Source organism: Brachycentrus maculatus, unplaced genomic scaffold, assembly GCF_059751285.1.
Source record: "Brachycentrus maculatus isolate JH-2025_06_01 unplaced genomic scaffold, ASM5975128v1 h1tg000013l, whole genome shotgun sequence".
NCBI lineage: Eukaryota > Metazoa > Arthropoda > Insecta > Trichoptera > Brachycentridae > Brachycentrus > Brachycentrus maculatus.
The window spans coordinates 90,493-110,000 of NW_028280767.1; the positions used below are offsets into that span (position 1 = coordinate 90,493).

At 29.2% G+C, this 19,508-nt stretch overlaps 1 protein-coding gene across 1 annotated transcript in view; it reads right to left on the minus strand.

Annotated features, from left to right (window-relative positions):
* LOC148313369 (RYamide receptor-like) overlaps nucleotides 1-19,508 on the minus strand; it is a 43,371-nt gene that overhangs the window by 19,380 nt on the left and 4,483 nt on the right. The window contains exon 2 of the mRNA XM_088263664.1: nucleotides 18,789-18,901. The gene's annotated coding sequence lies outside the window, so the exon portion shown is untranslated. The remainder of the gene's footprint in view (nucleotides 1-18,788; nucleotides 18,902-19,508) is intronic.

Sequence of the window (19,508 nt, forward strand, 5' to 3'; positions counted from 1 at the left end):
CTTAGAGTCTTCATTTAGAGTAGAATACGTAATTTGTAGGATATTCTAGCCTTCTTGCAGTGTTGACTGAAAACTACGGGAGGCAAATAATCCCAAAACGTGTCTAAAGCAAGCTGCGTCTGATTCTGCAATGTATATGTACATATTATTATCTCTGATACTCTTTTACCGGTGGCACCGCATTGGCCCAGCTTGAATCGGCCGTACTGGTTAAGAAATTGAGTAAATATGAACGCTATTTGCCTTGTAATTACTGCTTACCTCCTAACTACGAGACCGACTTCATACCTACTGCTATTCGCAAACAATTCGCAGCTCTTACGAAGTGATCAGATTTCATCTTGATACTTCTGTCGAGAAAATAATATACGTCGAAAATACATCCTTCTTTGGTAGTGATGGCAAACGCAGTAGAACTTCAACTATCGGAATTTGGACCTCGTTTTTCCTGATGTATCGTTTATTTCTTCTACCCCGAATTCATCGCATACAAAAAAAGATCGCATTGATCGATTTTCTATCATCATTTTACCGCATTCACCGTTTGAATTACTTTGCGAATTTGATATATTTTGTCAGCGTTTTTTTTTTAATTCTTCTAATTTTCTCAATTTAGTTCCATTCGACGACAATATTCAAACGATAGAAACTATTGATATTGATGAAGAGGAGTCGCAGTCTGTACTTTCATTTTCAGAGGCATGCACTCTCTTTGAAAGATATTTAATTTTTATTATTTTTGACATCTTATCAAAGATGAAGAAGAATATGGAAGTCTGGGCAATTACAAGGCTGACGACCGTCATAGGCTGGTTGAGTGATAACTTTACACACGTGTAACATTCACCAATTCTACCCATTATTGACAATCACACTACTCAAATTCTTGGAAGTTATATATATATATATATATATATATATATATGATCCAATTTTGAAACATTATTCTTGAATCACTAGAACTTCACTAGAGACATCTTTAGTGTCATATTTATGTGGTTTTAAAGTAAATTGAACTTTAAGTTTAATAGCGGGTACTTTATTCAGGCTAAAAGCTTTAAATAACAAGGATTAATCAAACAGGGATTTTAGAGTTAACGTTTTTTGCCAGTATACCCACGATATATTCTCGAAACTAATCGTGTTTACATTAATTCTTTAACTGAAAAAGTGGTCTTCGACAAGTGTTTTATTTTTAGATTCTAATTATTTACATTACTAAGCTTAACTTCCGTACGAAATCCATCCTTTGAAATATACGTCGAATTAGAACTGTCAAGAAATGAATAGATCTTTCTCAACTTACATTACCTCGTTGATTTGTTCAATAACATACATATTACCACTTTGTGGTAATATGTATGTAATTGATCTGTTCCATGTGTCTGAGGGGGTATTCTACTGCGAGATTCTTCTACATCTTTACAAGAGTGTTCTTATTATTTAAGCTTATAATTTGACCAGATAATTTATTTACAACATTCTTCATCTTTGATGAGATGTCAAAAAATAATATGAAGATAACTTCTGTAATTGGAGATAATCCAGATTTTGTGAACAAGTATTTGGGCACACTCAAAATGTTGTAAGAGTATTCTTGTTTACTTTACAATATTTGTGTTAATATACGAGTATACGCTTTAAATTTTATGATAATTTAATCAATTGAATTTATTTCTTGAATATTTTTCACAGATACTTTGTGGCACATTTTATAAACTTTGTTTTTAACCACTTTTTATTGGTATACTTTTTCCAACCGGTTTCGACAAGAACTTTGTCATCATCAGGGTTTATGTTCTAATTCTAAAACATTAAAATACTCATAGTTAGATTATAGTTAATTACCCTTCTCTTACGATACCAAAATATTCCACGCACTCCGTACACCATATGAAAATGTGATTTAAAAAAAAAAGCTATATAAAAAAACGGTAAAAAACTCCTAAATCTTGCTTTTATTGAGCGTTGCGCAGCGAATACGTCCAATCTGGGTATGTCCACACTGGATTTATTTACATATATTGACATCTCAACATATTTAAAGGTGAATATGGAAGCTCATATGGAAGTATATAAGTTATTTCAGAGCTTACGACATTTCATGCCAGGTTTAAGTGATAATTTTTTTTTAAATTTATTTATTTCATAGATACATTTTTATTTTTTTTTACTAAATGTATTACGGCTTTTTAGGCATGGCCTGTGTTGAGCCGAAATACTTACATGTTAATACAATTTTTATTTTTTACTTTTTTGTTATTAATATTAGATTATATACATTACATACATTACATACAATAAGAATTTACACTTTGAAGGTTTTTCAATAAAATAATTACACCTGGACTTTAATTAATTCACTTTCTACCTTGTCCCTTCCAACGAGAAGCAACCATCGACGGACACTTTTCTTAAAGACATGATCGGCCTCGCGAGGGGCCAGACGTATTTCCCACACATGTTTTTTAGAATACATATTAGAAATTTATTTATATTTAGAATAGCCTTTCCATAACTTTTATACAGTTTATTCCATACCTTTTAATAAAATAACTGTGTTCTTTTAAAAACCATATATTTATTTTGAAGAAAAACTAATTTTTCAACACAAATACGGTATTTCAAGCAAAAAATTCAATAACGTAAAATTAAGCTAAATTAATTAAAACTTGGGTTTCAAGAAAATAAAATTTATCGTACGCATATTGGGCTTCAATGAAAAAAAGTCATTATTTCAGGCGTCTCCTGGCATGTAAAGTTAACTGGGAAGAATCTTACATACGTACACATCGTAAAATGAAATTAGATATTCGCCTAACTGGGTATGATACAAACTGAGGAACATTATACCGAACATAACAGCTACCTGCGTATTTCGCTTAGGTACATTATTATATGGTTAAATGCTAAACAAGATTGTAGGCCTGAGCAAACAACCCTTAATGTTCCTGAAAAAAATCTTTTCGATAGGGAGAAAAGTTGTTAACATCCACTTCATTAAAAGCAGAAGCACATTTCGCTCACTTCTTTCAACAACGTCATATATCGAAAATCGTCAAATTCCAGTTATGCATGTTATCGGAATGCCCAAAAAATGTACTATATCCCAGCAAAAGTGACATATTTTTAACTATCCCAGCAAAAGTGACTTATATTTACTGGCTACAGGACAGAGAGTGTTGTTTTTGCATTTTGAAGAAAAGGTATCGTTTAATTATTTTTTTAAAAATACCAAATATTTTTCAAATGGTGAAAAAACATTCAGGTTTTACCTAAAAAGATCTGTTGCACAGTAAAAAGTTCAATAAGTGGCTTGATTTTTATTTTTAAAACATTGTAGTATATTGAAAACTTTAAAAACGATCTCCTAAAAATCATGTTTTTTTTTTATATATCGCTCACTCCTTTCAAGAACGTCATAAATCAAAATACTTGATTTTTCAAGAGAACGTTTTTAAAGTTTAAGAATATAATACAATGTATTAAAAATAAATATCAAGCCACTTACTGAACTTTTTACTGTGCAACTGATCTTTTTAGGTAAAATCTGAAGTTTTTTTCTTCATTTGAAAAATATTCGGTTTTTTTGAAAAAAATAATTAAACAATGCCTTTTCTTCAAAATGCAAAAACAACACTTTCTGCCCTGTAGCAGTAAAATATTAAGTTAAAAATATGGCGCTTTTGCTGGGATATAGTACATTTTCTGGGCATTCCGAAAACATGCACAACTGAAAATTTACAATTTTTGATTTATGACGTTCTTGAAAGGAGTGAGCGATATGACGTTGTTAAAAAGAGTGAGCGATATGTATACATGTGCTGGAGTAGAGTCAAATAGATTTAGGTGATTTTTTCACTTTATGGTTTATTCAATATTACCCTGGACTGGTACCTGAAGCGGAGGGCTGATCACTTTTCGTTCATGTGTTAACGATCAAGATAACACTGCGTTTAAATGATGCAGTGCCCTATGCACCATTGGGTGCGAATAAGGGGTAGAAGAACTTATGCACTTCATATTTATCTCAAACAATGAAAATTGATGGCACAAGCCTTATCGTTAAAATTGTGAAAAGTTAAAAATAAGGTGCGTTGAGGTGGTTTGGACTTGTGGGATGAACGAGTGAGGAAAGAACGGTGAAAAATATTCGTGATGTGAATATGTTGGAAATAGGAGCAGATAGAGACCGTGGAAAACTTGGCAAAATCAAATATGTGAAATACATACAAGTGGTAAAGTCAATGAGTCGGAATAATCTGCGAATATGTATGACGAGACGCATGAATGTGGACGCGGTGATAAATATTTCGCAAACTTTTCCGACATATTGCGTGGACCAAAAATTTAATCTGTACATCCTTTCCCATTCATAAATCCGCTCTGAACATCCCACACTTTGTCTTTTGTTATGTCTCTAACTCTTTCTTAAAGGGTTCGTCCATACATTTTAGCAATAGCACTTAAAAGACTTTGGTGATAGCTCTGTAGGCCTCACATTCCTCCCTAGATTCCTTTACCTTGAAGAAAGCCATTTATATATTTTTTAATTAAAATTTTCAGTCTTTTTATATAAATTTATTTGTGTTCAGTAGAGGAGAGGAAATTTATTGCAGGTTGAGAGTGGGCTGGGGGGAAAGTCTGGGCATTTACGGGGCTTACGACCGTCATAGGATGAATCACTTTACACACGTGTAACATTCACCAAATCTACCCATGATTGACAACCACACTACTCAAATTCTTGGAAGTTCTATATATACCTTTGATCCAATTTCAAAGCATTGTACATAGATCACTAGAATTTTCATTAGAGACATCTATTAGTGAGATGAAGAAGCTTTTTTACTAAGCAGAAACTCGAATATATTATATGTGAAGTCAGAATCCTGAATTATAATCACACATGAGAAACGCAAAAAAAACTTTTCATTTTATTATTTTAGCTTTTGATTTGACCAGATATTTTTTAAAAAACATTTTGGCGTGTCCAAATACTTGTTCACAAATCTCTCCAATTTTTTTTCATATTATTTTTTGACATCTCAAATATTTTTTATATTATTTTTTGTGATTTCAAAAATAACTCATATCATTGGAGATAATCCAGATTTGTGAACAAGTATTTGGACTCGGTCAAAATGTTGTTGATTTTTTTCTTCTTCATATATCACCCTGATATAATCTTGGATCTTGACCAGATTTACAAACGGAGATATAGTCTAGGAATGAAGCAACACACATGTTTCCCTGATACTCAATTCATATTCATGCTGGGTATTCACTTTACTGAACCTTCTTTTAGGAATTTACGTTAATATTACGAAAGCACTCGTACATAATACAACACGTTTTTATATAATTTTAAGGATATGATTTAAGTTTGCTTTTCACGTGATACGTTATTTGTACATGAAAATAAGCTTGTTTTACAGTAAGTCGAAATACAACAATTTCGAGTGTATTCACAAATTCTGGGTGATGTTAAAATCTAGGCTTGAAGTCGGCGAAAGCAGAATGTAAGTAGACTGAATGCAGTCGAAATAAAGGAATATGCACCAAAACTACATATAATATCGATGGTTGATATAAGGAAAGAATACAAGGCTGAGATGAGCATTATCGATAAAATCATGAAAGGTGGGTTAAGATGGTTTGTGTAATATATATATATATATATATATATATGTATATATATATATATATATATATATATATATATATATATATATATATATATATATATATATATATATATATATATATGTAAATACATATATAAATATATATTTGTATATACATATATACACACGCACAAGTTTAAATTTAATTGATACCAACACAGGAAAGCAAAACATATAAAAATTCCAAAAATTTATACGATATGGATGTACAATATTTTACAGAATGGTGAAGGTCACACAAGTGTATAAAGTGATCACTTAAGTTGGCCAAGTACCAGGTCGTAAGCTCTGTAATTCTCAAATGTTTCATCTCATGTTGCGACACCGTTAGTATTGATGTATCATCCGTGTGGCGAATTCATTCAGTGTCTGTGAATAAATCATTCATTTTTCGTCTCAAAATTTGATACTTTATATAAATGCTGAAAATATCGTCGGTTTTCAGTGAAGTGAATTCAAAATGAGGAAGTTTGTGAGAGGATAAAGTTTATACACCGTAAAGAAAAAATAAACTTGAGTGCTTTAGGCGTTTTATGAAGGGAGAGTAATACAAAATAATACGTCTTTTATTACACGACAATGTCGGAGGTAAACGCAGTGAGAAGAGGACCTAAATCCTGGCTTTAAAACTTGAGTGAGTGGCCTGACTGTAATATTGTGTCACTGACTATTTAGGACAGTTGGAGGCAAAGTAAAAATTGATACAGTTGATTACAAACTTTCAGCATCGAGAACCACAATAGAGAGAGGAATTTATCAATTTTCAACTTAAATTTTACTTAATTAAGGTTTAACTTTGGAAATACCACTAAGTTTTGAGAATAGTATTTGAGAAAAATAGAAGAACTCAACTGGTTACCATTAAAAAAGAGACTAATTTATAATCTACTTATCTTTATATATAAAAATTTGAACGATAAATTACCAAAATGTTTTAAGGATAAAGAAGTTAGAAATAAGTAAAAGATCGTAAATATAATACTAGAAATAATGATAAAATAAGACATTTTTGAAGAAAAAAAACAGCGTTCCCAAATTGTATAGAGCATAAGGGTTTGGAAATACATGATAAGATGCCTGAATGTATAAAGAATAAAAAGAGTCTGAAAGAATTTTTTAAAAATGTTTACTGTTAGATTTAAATACACTCGAATATATTTAAAAGTAATATATGCTTAATTAAAAAATAATAAAAAAATAAAAACTAAATTTATTTAAAAACCGTTGTAATACATGCTACATTTAAAAAAATAATGGTATTTACTAAGTGAAACTTAATTAAAAAATGGATAGAATTTATTTTAAAAATTCATTTTACATTGCAAATACCACAATAACATTATGATGTGTGTGCTTTTAATTTTATTTCTTTTCCATTTAATAAGACTGAGCAACAGCAACAAGTGATCGAGTACAGATAGTTAAAAATATTTTTTCAAAAATAGCAAACAATTTCTTACACTGAATTCGGAAAGGAAATGGATATTAATTTTCGTATGTTTGATATATCTATTATCACATTGAATTTGTATTCAAACCCCATATTAAATGAAAACATAGTACGTGTCAAAAATTTTCCTCAATTTCATATGCGAGCTTCAGAACTCACATGTATGATAAACAGATGACATATCGCTCACTCCTTTCAACAACGTCAAATATAAAAAAAAAAATTCAGGAGATCGTTTTTAAAGTTTAAGAATAAAATGAAATGTATTAAAAATAAATATCAAGCCACTTTTTGAACTTTTTACTGTGCAACAGATCTTTTAAGGTAAACCCTGAATGTTTTTACCCCATTCAAAAAATATTTAGTATATTTAAAAAAAAAAGTAATATTTTTTTCACAGTAATATTTATTGAATATTACCATGGACTGGTACCTGAAGCGGCGGGCTGATCACCTTTCCTTCATGTGGAAACGATCAAGATAACACTGCGTTTATATGACACAGTGCCCTATGCACCATTGGGGTGCGGATAAGAGTTTTATATTTTATAAATATATATTTTTTTAAATCTTCAAAAACAACACTCTCTGCCCTATAGCGGGTAATTATAAAGTTGAAAATATGCCGCTTTTCTGGGACAAAGTATATTATATTTTCTGGGCATTCCGAAAACATGCACAACTGAAAATCGAGGTTTTTTGAAATATGACGTTGTTGAAAGGAGTGAGCGATATATTACAAGAAACGCTCTCAATATTTTATTTATTTTTTGTTTATTACAAATTATATAAATTTATTCAATATAAATTTGTCCAAATTCTTGTTCGCAAATTCCGAACCCTCGATCGAAAAACCCAGATTTGTAAACAAATTTTACACACCCCCAAAAACTTTGTGAATAAAATAACTGGTCGAATTATAAGCTGCATAAAAAAATTAAAATCATATTTTCAGGCTTCTCCCAGTATATAAAATAATTCGGGATTCGGATTCAATTCAATTGAATTCAATTTCAATTAAATCTAATATGATTCAAATATAGATTCTTCAAACCCTTATACCCTGGTGCATAGGGCACTGCATCATATAAACGCAGTGTCGTGAAGGAAAAATTAAAGAAATACTTTCCAAAATAAAAATTTATATTGGAAAGTAAGCACGAACAATCTTGTTTAAGATCGTGCTTCGGAATACCCTCTCAGACATATGGAATAGATCAATATCCAGCTCGATATTGTTCCAGCTCTTCCTACAGTTATAACCATAGGCAGGTTGGTTCTGTATATAGGAATGTAAAACAATCTATGCCGACGCTGTCTCTTAGGTAACTATCGGGAACAACCAGTGCTCCGGATGGTTTCAGGATTATCGATCATACCGCGTAACAATAAAAAATATAATACATATATAAATAATCAGATATTGCATACATCTAAATAAAAAGGTCTCTGCTAAATAAAACTTTTTCAAATCAACCACAGATACTGCTGTGAACTCACTTTGTATTTAGAGTTCCAAAAAAATGTGTAGTATGGCTGTCAATCATGGGTGGAACGGTGAATATTACACGTGTGTAAAGTCATCACTCGACTGACATATGACAGGCAAGCCCTGCAAATACCTAGACTTCCATATTCTTCTTCATCTATGTTGAGATATCAAAAATGTAAAATAAGTGGAGAACATACAGGTTTGCGAACAACTATTTGGACACACTCAAAATATAGTGCATTAAGATTCTTGGCTGGATATTCTGAATTTCCGGTTTTAGAAATGCCGGCAATGCGTGTTTATCTCGAATGCTATTGAAATAACTGAATGGGTTTTTGTATGAGGTGGGATATGACGAGAAGCATTGCGGTTGAAATATTATACTTCGTTATGGGTTAAAATATGGTGAGTTGATTTACACGAGGCTCTGAGAATGTAAACACCATTTGAAAATCTTTAAAAACATTTTTAAAGCATGTTTTCGAAGGTGTTTATATGGGTTTCCAATAGTCATTGATCACGACCATCAAACCAGCTAAAATTACATGTCTCTAAAAAAAATATTAAATCCTTTTGTATTACAAAATTAGTTAAAACTTCGATATTTTGTCCTTTTCCAACCCGATGATTTCTTAATTGTTTTAAATAAACATCATTTCTCTTCCCCGCAGGGGTGGGCAGAGAAAATAGAACGCCACACCAATATGTCTTTACAAACAATATTCGTCTAGTTTGAATGCTGTTGTAGTGATTGTCCTGACGAAGAGACGGGTACGTCTAAAACCGGTAGACTTAAATCTCGGTGAGTGGTTAAATAAATACTAACTATTACTTTTAAAAAAATTGTAGCAATGACGAACCACAAATTTAGTGTTCTAAATATTAAGAATATTAAAAATAATTGGGAGTTTTATTTAAATTGTGTACATTTTTAAACGAAATGTTATTCGTTTAAAAACGTACACAATTAATAACTTTTCAAAGCTATCCTTTTCAAGAGGCTTGTCTACAGAATTGATATGATAGCTAGGATAAGGAAGGCGGGTGTGAAAAATACATCACAAACACCCAGACCGATTGAAAATTAATATTGATCGATTCAATTTTCCAAACGGCGGGAATCGAACCCGCGACGCCAGGAGCATAGGAACTACTACTATAAGGCCATTTCCTTGCAGGGGTAAGCAGAGAGGTTAAAACGCCACACTCTTCTGTCCTGACATACACTCCTAGCTTCCTTCACTTTCATACATCTAGTCATATGCCCTCCCATAACGTAGACTTTTGACACCACCATATTTTAGGTTCTGAATGATCTCCTCTTTCTGTTCTCGCGTTCACATTTATTGGTTCATTTGTAAGTGTTTTGGAATTTTTTAAAAGGTATATAACTAAGGTCACTTTCAATTCAAAATTAAAAAACGTAAAAAGGCTCAATTTTATAGAGTATGTACGCTCACATCACTATTCACAGTGATTTATTATGCGTAATATTTTAACACACTTTTCAAACGCCTTTTTTTTTCTTCAAAATGTCTCATCTCACCATAGTTGTAGTAGCAAATTTCTTTGTACAATATTATTTTTAAATAAATAACAATTAAAAAAATCGATACCATAATGTAAAAATAAATTTATGACAAGGACTACATCATTTCCATTTTAACAAAATGGAGCACAGCAACGCCGGCCGTGTACAGTTAGTATAAAATAAAAATACTAATAATATGGCAAAAAAAAATGGTTTTGTGAAATATTCAATGAACTTCAAATGACGTTTCTTTGTTTTTTTTAAAAGCGTCCCGAGTATTTCGAGTTTAATATTATAAAACTTTTTTTTACTATCTTTTAACTTGTAAAATGTAACTTTAGAATGAAAGTATAACTTTATATAAATGTGTTACTATGCTTTTGAACACGAGGTTTACGAAGAGATATTGTTACATACGATGCAAAACTGTTTCTTGGTGAATAAATATTATTCTTTTAAAAGCACAGAATAGTATTGAACGCATTGAACATAGAACTTAATTTTTGTTTTTTTTTATAATTTTTTTTAACCATGTAATTATTATTGCTTAAATCAAGCTTCAAAAAATTTCACATATTTTTACAGAAACTCACTTACAGCCAGGACAAACATACATCCTAAGAGACAAAAGAAATTAATGGTATTGAACCTTTTCACCAATAATTTAATCTATAGACATGAGTATTTACAAATTGACTTTGAAATTACGAAGAAAAAAAATGGTAACTAAATAGGCACTCTTTTAAGTATATCATAATTTTAACTAAAAATCTATCAAGAAATCGCTTTTTTGTTGTAGATATTTTCAGTTTGGAAACATTTGAGTGCTGGCGTCTGTATATATATATATATATATTATATATATATATATATATATATATATATATATATATATATATATATATATATATATATATATATATATATATATATATATATATATATATATATATATATATATATATATATATATATATATATATATATATATATATATATATATATATATATATATATGTATATATATATATATATATATATATATATATATATATATATATATATATATATATATATATATATATATATATATATATATATATATATATATATATATATATATATATATATATATATATATATATATATATATATATATTTATATATATATATATAAATATATATATATATATATATATATATATATATATATATATATATATATATATATATATATATATATTTATATATATATATATATATATATATATATATATATATTTATATATATATATATATATATATATATATATATATATATATATATATGTATATATATATATATATATATATATGTAATAAAATAACTAGGTACCTACCTATACATTTTATTAAGTACTTACAAAAAGTACCTACATAAAACAGTTCTACCACCAGATGCCGCATGCGTCGCTCAGAATAAAACAAAAGACTTCCGATAATATTATTAACTGTCAGAATCAGATAGATAGATAGATAGATAGATATAAAAATTATTATAAAGATAAATTAAGAATAAACTTTAATTACAAAGCAACACATTGTTTATTTTATTATTATACACCCACTTTACATATTATTTACACTTAATTTTCAAAAGGAAAATATTACCACGTTATAAAACGACAATTTTGTTAGTTGGAAATGGATTATGAAACATTAGATGTATTAAAACAATTACTGCAATATGTTCGGAGTGAGAGAGAAAAATTAGAAGATGATCAAAGAAAACGATTAGAAGATAATCAAAGAAGACGTGGAAATCTAAGAACTAGTGATAAAATTAAAGATAAAAGTCTATGTAAGATTTGTGAAAATTTAAATAAGGGAACTCGATATCACTCTGAAGCAAGGTGCTGGTTTAAAACAAAGGAGGATGATAAGATTAATAATAAAAATGAAGATTTACAAATTACACAGAAAAAGTGCTAGAAGAATGAAAATAAAAATAAAGTAGAAAAAAATACTACAAAATATAAAACAAAATATACTCCAGGAAAGAAGAAATTAGAAGTAGATTGTCTAAGCAGGAATCCAGTATTAAAATCGAATGAAAATGCAGATGAACAATTAAAAGTTGTAAATTTGGTTAAATTAAAAGATATTTTAAAAGATCAGAATAAAAATGAAGACATACAAATAACACAGAAACAGTGCTTGAAGAATGAAAATAAAAATAAAGTAGAAAAAACTTCTACGAAAGATAAAATAAAATATACTCCAGGAAAGAAGAATTTAGAAGTAGATTGTCTAAGCAGGAATCCAGTATTAAAATCGAATGAAAATGCAGATGAACAATTAAAAGTTGTACATTTGGTTATATTAGAAGATACTTTAAGAGATCTGAATAAAAATGAAGGAATTCAAAAGAAAAAAACAAATGAATTGAAAAAAAACTGTGTCTACTTTAAAAGGGTCAAGAAAAAAAAAATAAAAAAAAAAGAAAGAAAGAAAAAAGAACGGAAAAAAAAGAAAGAAAAAAAAACAAGAAAGAAAAAAAAAAAGAAAAAAAAGAAGGAAAAAAAAGAAAGAAAGAAAAAAAAAAAAAAAAACTTTATCATATCACTAAACTTATACCAGTCCCTTCACTACAAGAAGATGATCCGGAGGACGAGTGAAAATTTTACTATGAATTTTCATCGGGAGATGTAATAAAATAACTAGGTACCTACCTATACATTTTATTAAGTACTTACAAAAAGTACCTACATAAAACAGTTCTACCACCAGATGCCGCATGCGTCGCTCAGAATAAAACAAAAGACTTCCGATAATATTATTAACTGTCAGAATCAGATAAATAGATAGATAGATAGATATAAAAATTATTATAAAGATAAATTAAGAATAAACTTTAATTACAAAGCAACACATTGTTTATTTTATTATTATACACCCACTTTACATATTATTTACACTTAATTTTCAAAAAGAAAATATTACCACGTTATATATATATATATATATCTACATATATATATATATATATATATATATATATATATATATATATATATATATATATATATATATATATATATATATATATATATATATATATATAATAATAAAACCCTTATCCGCACCCCCATGGTGCATAGGGCACTGTGTCTTATAAACGCAGTGTTTTCATGATCATTTTACTTATGAAGGAAAGGTGATCAGCCCTCCGCTACAGGTACCAGTCCATGGTAATATTGAATAAATATTACAGTGAAAAAATCAGTTATATTTATTTTTACCCCCCTTAGGAATCGAACCCGGGACCTCCAGAACGGTAGCCGAGCGTGCTGACCATTACACTACGAAGGCGGACAAAATATATATTTATTATTATTATTATTATTTATAAATATATATATTTATATATATATATATATATATATATATATATATATATATATATATATATATATATATATATATATATATATATATATATATATATATTTACATATATATAGATATTATACATACACATATATATATATATATATATATATATATATATATATATATATATATATATGTATATATATATATATATATATATATATATATATATATATATATATATATATATATATATATATATATATATATATATATATATATATATATATATATATATATATATATATATATATATATAACATACACAGTAGTGAAGAAAATCCCAACATTTTCCAAATCAATATATTCTTTTAGTATTAAAAATACATTATTCTATCTCAACTACGAATCGCTGCTGTTCGGGCGTATTAAGTGTTTCTTTCTCGAGCTAAATGGTCCCCATTTAATCAGGAGCAGACTATCATTCCAACGTAATTCGAAAATTCAAGGTTTTCTTAACTCAATACCTATTTCACATAATCTGCCGTAGCAAAATGATAGTGTTTTTTTCGAAGTGAAACCTGAGGCGGTGATTCGACAATCGATAATTGGATGAGAGTTGTGAGTCAAATTTAAAGCAACAACATTTTGAGTGTGTCCAAATACTCAAAATATTGTTAATAAATTATCTGGTTAAATTATTAGCTGAAATTATAAAATAAAATAAATCTTTTTCTGGCTTTTCTCGTGTATGCGATTAAAATCCAGAATTCGGACCTCACATACAAATAGCTCAATAAATAAGCTTCTTCATCTCATCAATAGATTTCCCTAGTAAATATTCGAATGATTCTTGAACAAAGTTTCGAAATTGGATCATTTTTATAGAACTTCTAAGAATTTGAGTGGTGTGGTTGTCAATCATGGGTAGAATTGGTAAATGTTACAAGTGTGTAAAGTGACCACTCTATGACGGTCATAAGCTCCGTGAACGCCTAGACTTCCATATTCTTCTTCATCTATGATGAGATGTCAAAAAATTATTTGAATTTTTGAAGTATGCGTCACGTAAGTCACATATCGTAACATGAGAGAGATGATAGGTTGTGATCCCTGTATATTCCCAGACTTCCAAATTCTTCTTCATCTAGGCTGAATTTTTATTTCATACTAATGAAACACGATTTCATACTAATGAGATAATTTTGTGATGATAAGCCTTATTCATATTTTTTTGGGTAAATTACAGCAACAAATTAAAAGATATTAAACAAGCCAATTATATGTAGTTAACCACAGAAATAAAAAGATAAGTACAAAATATTAAGTGTAGATCTAGCAAATGAATGAATGTTATTTTTTTATATTTTTTTTTATTTTTTTTATTTTTGACATCTCATTAAAGATGAAGAAGAATATGGAAGTCTGGGCATTTACGGGGCTGACGACCGTCATAGGCTGGTTTAAGTGATCACTTTACACACGTGTAACATTCACCAATTCTACCCATTATTGACAACCACACTACTCAAATTCTTGGAAGTTCATCTTTGATGAGATGTCAAAAATAATATGAAAATAACTCATGTAATTGGAGATAATCCAGATTTTGTGAACAAGTATTTGGACACACTCAAAATGTTGTAAATGAATGAATGTGTGTGTGTGTGTGTGTGTGTGTGTGTGTGTGTGTGGGTGTGTGTGTGTGGGTGGGTGGGTGGGTGGGTGGGTGTGGGTGTGTGAGTGTGTGTGGGTGTATGTGTGGGTGTGTGTGGGTGTGTATGATGTTGAATCTAGTAGGGACATACATACAATGCAGAGAAATATAGTTTTTAAAGATCTTGAGTATATATATAGTGCGATTGAAATTTAAATGGTCTTATAATTGAGTTATAAGCTGTAAAAATATTTCCATTTCAGTTAAGTCCTTTAAAAAGTGTTTTGCATTTAATGCTCAGTAATGGAGTTGAAAAAAAGCATCACTCGTAAAAAATAATAGCTCGGATCGCAGAAAATAAGAGGAGGTTGTTTATTTACCTAACACTTGCCGTCGCTCTAACTACACTACGATTCGAAAAACTCATTCAAAGTTTTTCTTTGGGGGAAATTCGGAAACGCCAAACCATCTTTTGTCACGTTCGTGTATCGATTGTAAGAATAATTAATGGAATTTTCGGTAGTTTTGTGAAGGACAGACAGTTCGCAAAATAAGTTTCACATTGCAAAGTTTGACAGCAAGAGAGTACTTAGATAATTTTGGGTATAAATTTAGTTCACAGCAGAATACCTAATTCTTCTTCGATAAGCCTTAATAAAACAAAACAAACATTACAGAAACGTGAATTGTAAGTTGAGTTTCATAATAAGTGTACACTCAAATTGAAGGAACTGTCTTTGAGTAGGGATAATATCATTTATATTTTAAATGTTAAAATCAAACACTGATTTTTAGAGTCTATTCAATTCGCTCACTCCTTTCAACAACGTCATATATTAAAAATCGTAAATTTTCAATTGTGTATGTTTTTGGAATGTCCCAAAAATGTACTATATCCCAGCAAAAGCGTTATACTTTTAATTTAATATTTACCCGCTACAGGGCAGAAAGTGTTGTTTTTGCATTTTGAAGAATGTTTTGTTTAATAATTTTTTTAAATTCACTAACTATTTAACAAATGGAGAAAAAAAACCTTCAGGTTTACCAAAAAAATTCTGTTGCACATTAAAAAGATCAATAAGTGGCTTCATATTTATTTTTAATACATTTTATTATATCCTTAAACTTTAAAAACGATCTCCTGAAAAATCAAGATTTTTCATGTACATATGACGTTGTTGAAAGGAGTGAGCGAATTGTATTTTATGGTTAATAACACTAGTTTGAATTGTTTGAAAATGCAAGATAAAACTGCTGTCACAAATTTTATTTTTATGTGTTTCTTACAATAAAATACTTTACAATAAAATATTTAGTAGACTCTAAAAATGAGCGTTTGATTTTAACAGTTGAAATTAAAACTGAAATGGAGTTCTACAAATAAAACGCCAAATTTATGAATAAATATAAAGATTACAAGATTACAGAGATAAAGTCCACATCCGTGGTGTTATGGTCAGCGTGTTTAGCTACCGTACTGTAGGTCTTGGGTTTGGTTCACTGAGGGGAGGGATGAAAATAAATATTAGTGATATTACTTTCTAATATTTATTTCGTATTACCCTGGCCTAGTCCCTGAAGTGCAGCAGTGATCACATACTTTATAAAAATCTAATGCCAATAAAATACGAAACTCTATCTTTTGATTTTAAAATTGCTAAATTATAAGTTTTCCGATCGATAATTGAACTGAAAGAATGCTATGAATTTCAGTCAATCTGAAAAATCTCTCTCAAAAACTTATAGACTTAGATCTAATTTTCCAACCCAGACTCTATTAAAATTTCAGAAATTTTGTCAAAGGAATATTTATTGAAGTATAAAAATAATTATCAAATAAAATAATCAATCGCAGTTTTTCTCGTCGATACAGCGTATTTTTTTCTGTGACAAATTAAAGAATAAATTTCGTTGTATTGAGGTAGAATTTATAAATTCATGTATATTAGGAATATTTTTATTTACGTTATATCAATTATTCCTCCGCCTCCGTAGTGTAATGGTCAGCACGCTCGGCTACCATTCTGGAGGTCCCGGGCTCGATTCCCAAGGGGGGTAAAATAAATATAAGTGATTTTTTCACTGTAATATTTATTCAATATTATTACCCTGGACTGGTACCTGAAGCGGAGGGCTGATCACCTTTCCTTCATGTGTAAACGATCAAGATAACACTGCGTTTATATGACGTAGTGCCTTATGCATCATTTTATATATTTATATCAAACTTCCAATGTTTGCAACGTTTTAAATTATTTAAGTAATATTTTATTTATATTTTATTTTATTTTGAGTGTGTCCACATTTAGGATTTATTTTTAGATTTAAAAAAATTATATCTGAACAAATATGAAGAAGAATATAAAAAGCTACCATAGGTATTAACATGGTATTTTAATTTTCCTGATAATATCCAGAATTCATATTTTTCTTCGTCTATTTTGAGATAAGAAAAATAACTCTGAAATTGCTCTCTAATGGTCATTCTAAGCATTAAGATGAATCTTAGGAATAAAAAATTATTTTAGGAATAAAAAAGCCTTAATTAAATTTCATTCAATTTTTTAAACCTTTTTTTTCTTTCTTAATTGTTCATTTAGAATTTAATCCCTTTCATATATTAATTCACTACTCGTAATTTCAAAACTCAACTTTCGTGACTGTTTCTATTCTTAAATTCGTCAGATGAAATTTAAAAACTGAATTTTGATTCATTTTCAATCATTTTATTCGTTATTCAGAATTTCAAAATTTAATATGTGAGACTTCTTTGTATTCTTAGTTGGACATTTTGAAAAACGACACCTGTTGAACGTACATTTAATAACATAACAAAGAACAGCTGGTAATAACAAGAATATTACGTTAATTTATCGTGTAATAAGCGTAAAATACGAAATACGAACCTACCTTGATATTTATAACATTTTCCAAGATGGACGTTTTAAAATTAATTTGCATAATTATTTTTTCATCTAAAGGGAAAAAAATCTAACCGCAATAACGAGCATGCGCGTGAGGCACTCACTGTTCAAGCATCGTTTTTTATCTCTTACATTTTTTTCATCATCAGGATCCCATATCGCTCACTCCTTTCAAGAACGTCATAAATCAAAAATTGTCAATTTTCAGTTGTGCATGCTTTCGGAATGCCCTGAAAATGTACTGTATCCCAGCAAAAGCGACATATTTTTAACTTAATATTTACCCGCTACAGGGCAGAAAATGTTGTTTTTTTGCATTTTGAAGAAATGGTATTGTTTAATTTTTTTTTAAATATGCTAAACATTTTTCAAATGGAGAAAAAACCTTCAGGTTTTACCTAAACAGATCTTTTGCATGGTAAAAAGTTCAATAAATGGCTTGATATTTAATACATTGTGTTATGTTTTTGAACATTAAAAACGTTCTCCTGAAAATCAAGTTTTTTAATTTATGACGTTCTTGAAAGGAGTGAGCGATATGTGTTTTCCCAAAAAAGATTTTGAGAAAATCATTTTTTTCATTAATTGATTCGTTAGTAATTTTCAGATAATGTCTATACATGATTTTTTTATCAGTGAATTGTTAAAAGCTCAAGGTTAATTCAATCTACGTACCTGATTGATGTTGTTCAGAAAACTTGTTGTCAAGGTAACTTGTTGCTCAGGAATGCAGGCAGCGTCGAGTGTAAGTTCCTCTCAGCTCCGCACCCTCAGCAAAGTGATGGTGCCTGAAAATATTTCATCCCTTATAAGCCTTCCCAATACGCCTCCAGTCTCCGAAGACGCCGTTGCGCGCGCACTGCCACATGCAGCCTTCTGTTAGGGGATGAAGATCCGCCCATCGGACCACCCTCCACCTCACCCCTTCTTGCCCACGCGATATTTTGCGTTCTACCCTTCTTTGTATCGCGAATTTGCTCCACGTTTTGCGTTTCTGGCGATGTTAGCAATTAAATTACCGTATGGGTTGATTAGTGTCATTTTACCTGGTTATTTTTTTTAATGATAGGTAACGAATTCATATCAAATAAAGAAAATATACTCAATAAAAACATTTACGAGTATACCTTTAATCACATCATTTGCAAAGTTAAGCGCAGTAAAAGCATTTCATAGAAATTTAGGAGGGAGTACAAAAAGGATATAAACATTCCGTTTTAACTAACTGATAAATTAATGAAGTACCTTTGTATAATTAAAGATAAATAAAACAGATGTTTCTTGATATGGGGCAAACGTTTTAAGATAGGCATCCCACCGAAATATATATATTTATGTATATATATATATATATATATATATATATATATATATATATATATATATTTATATTTT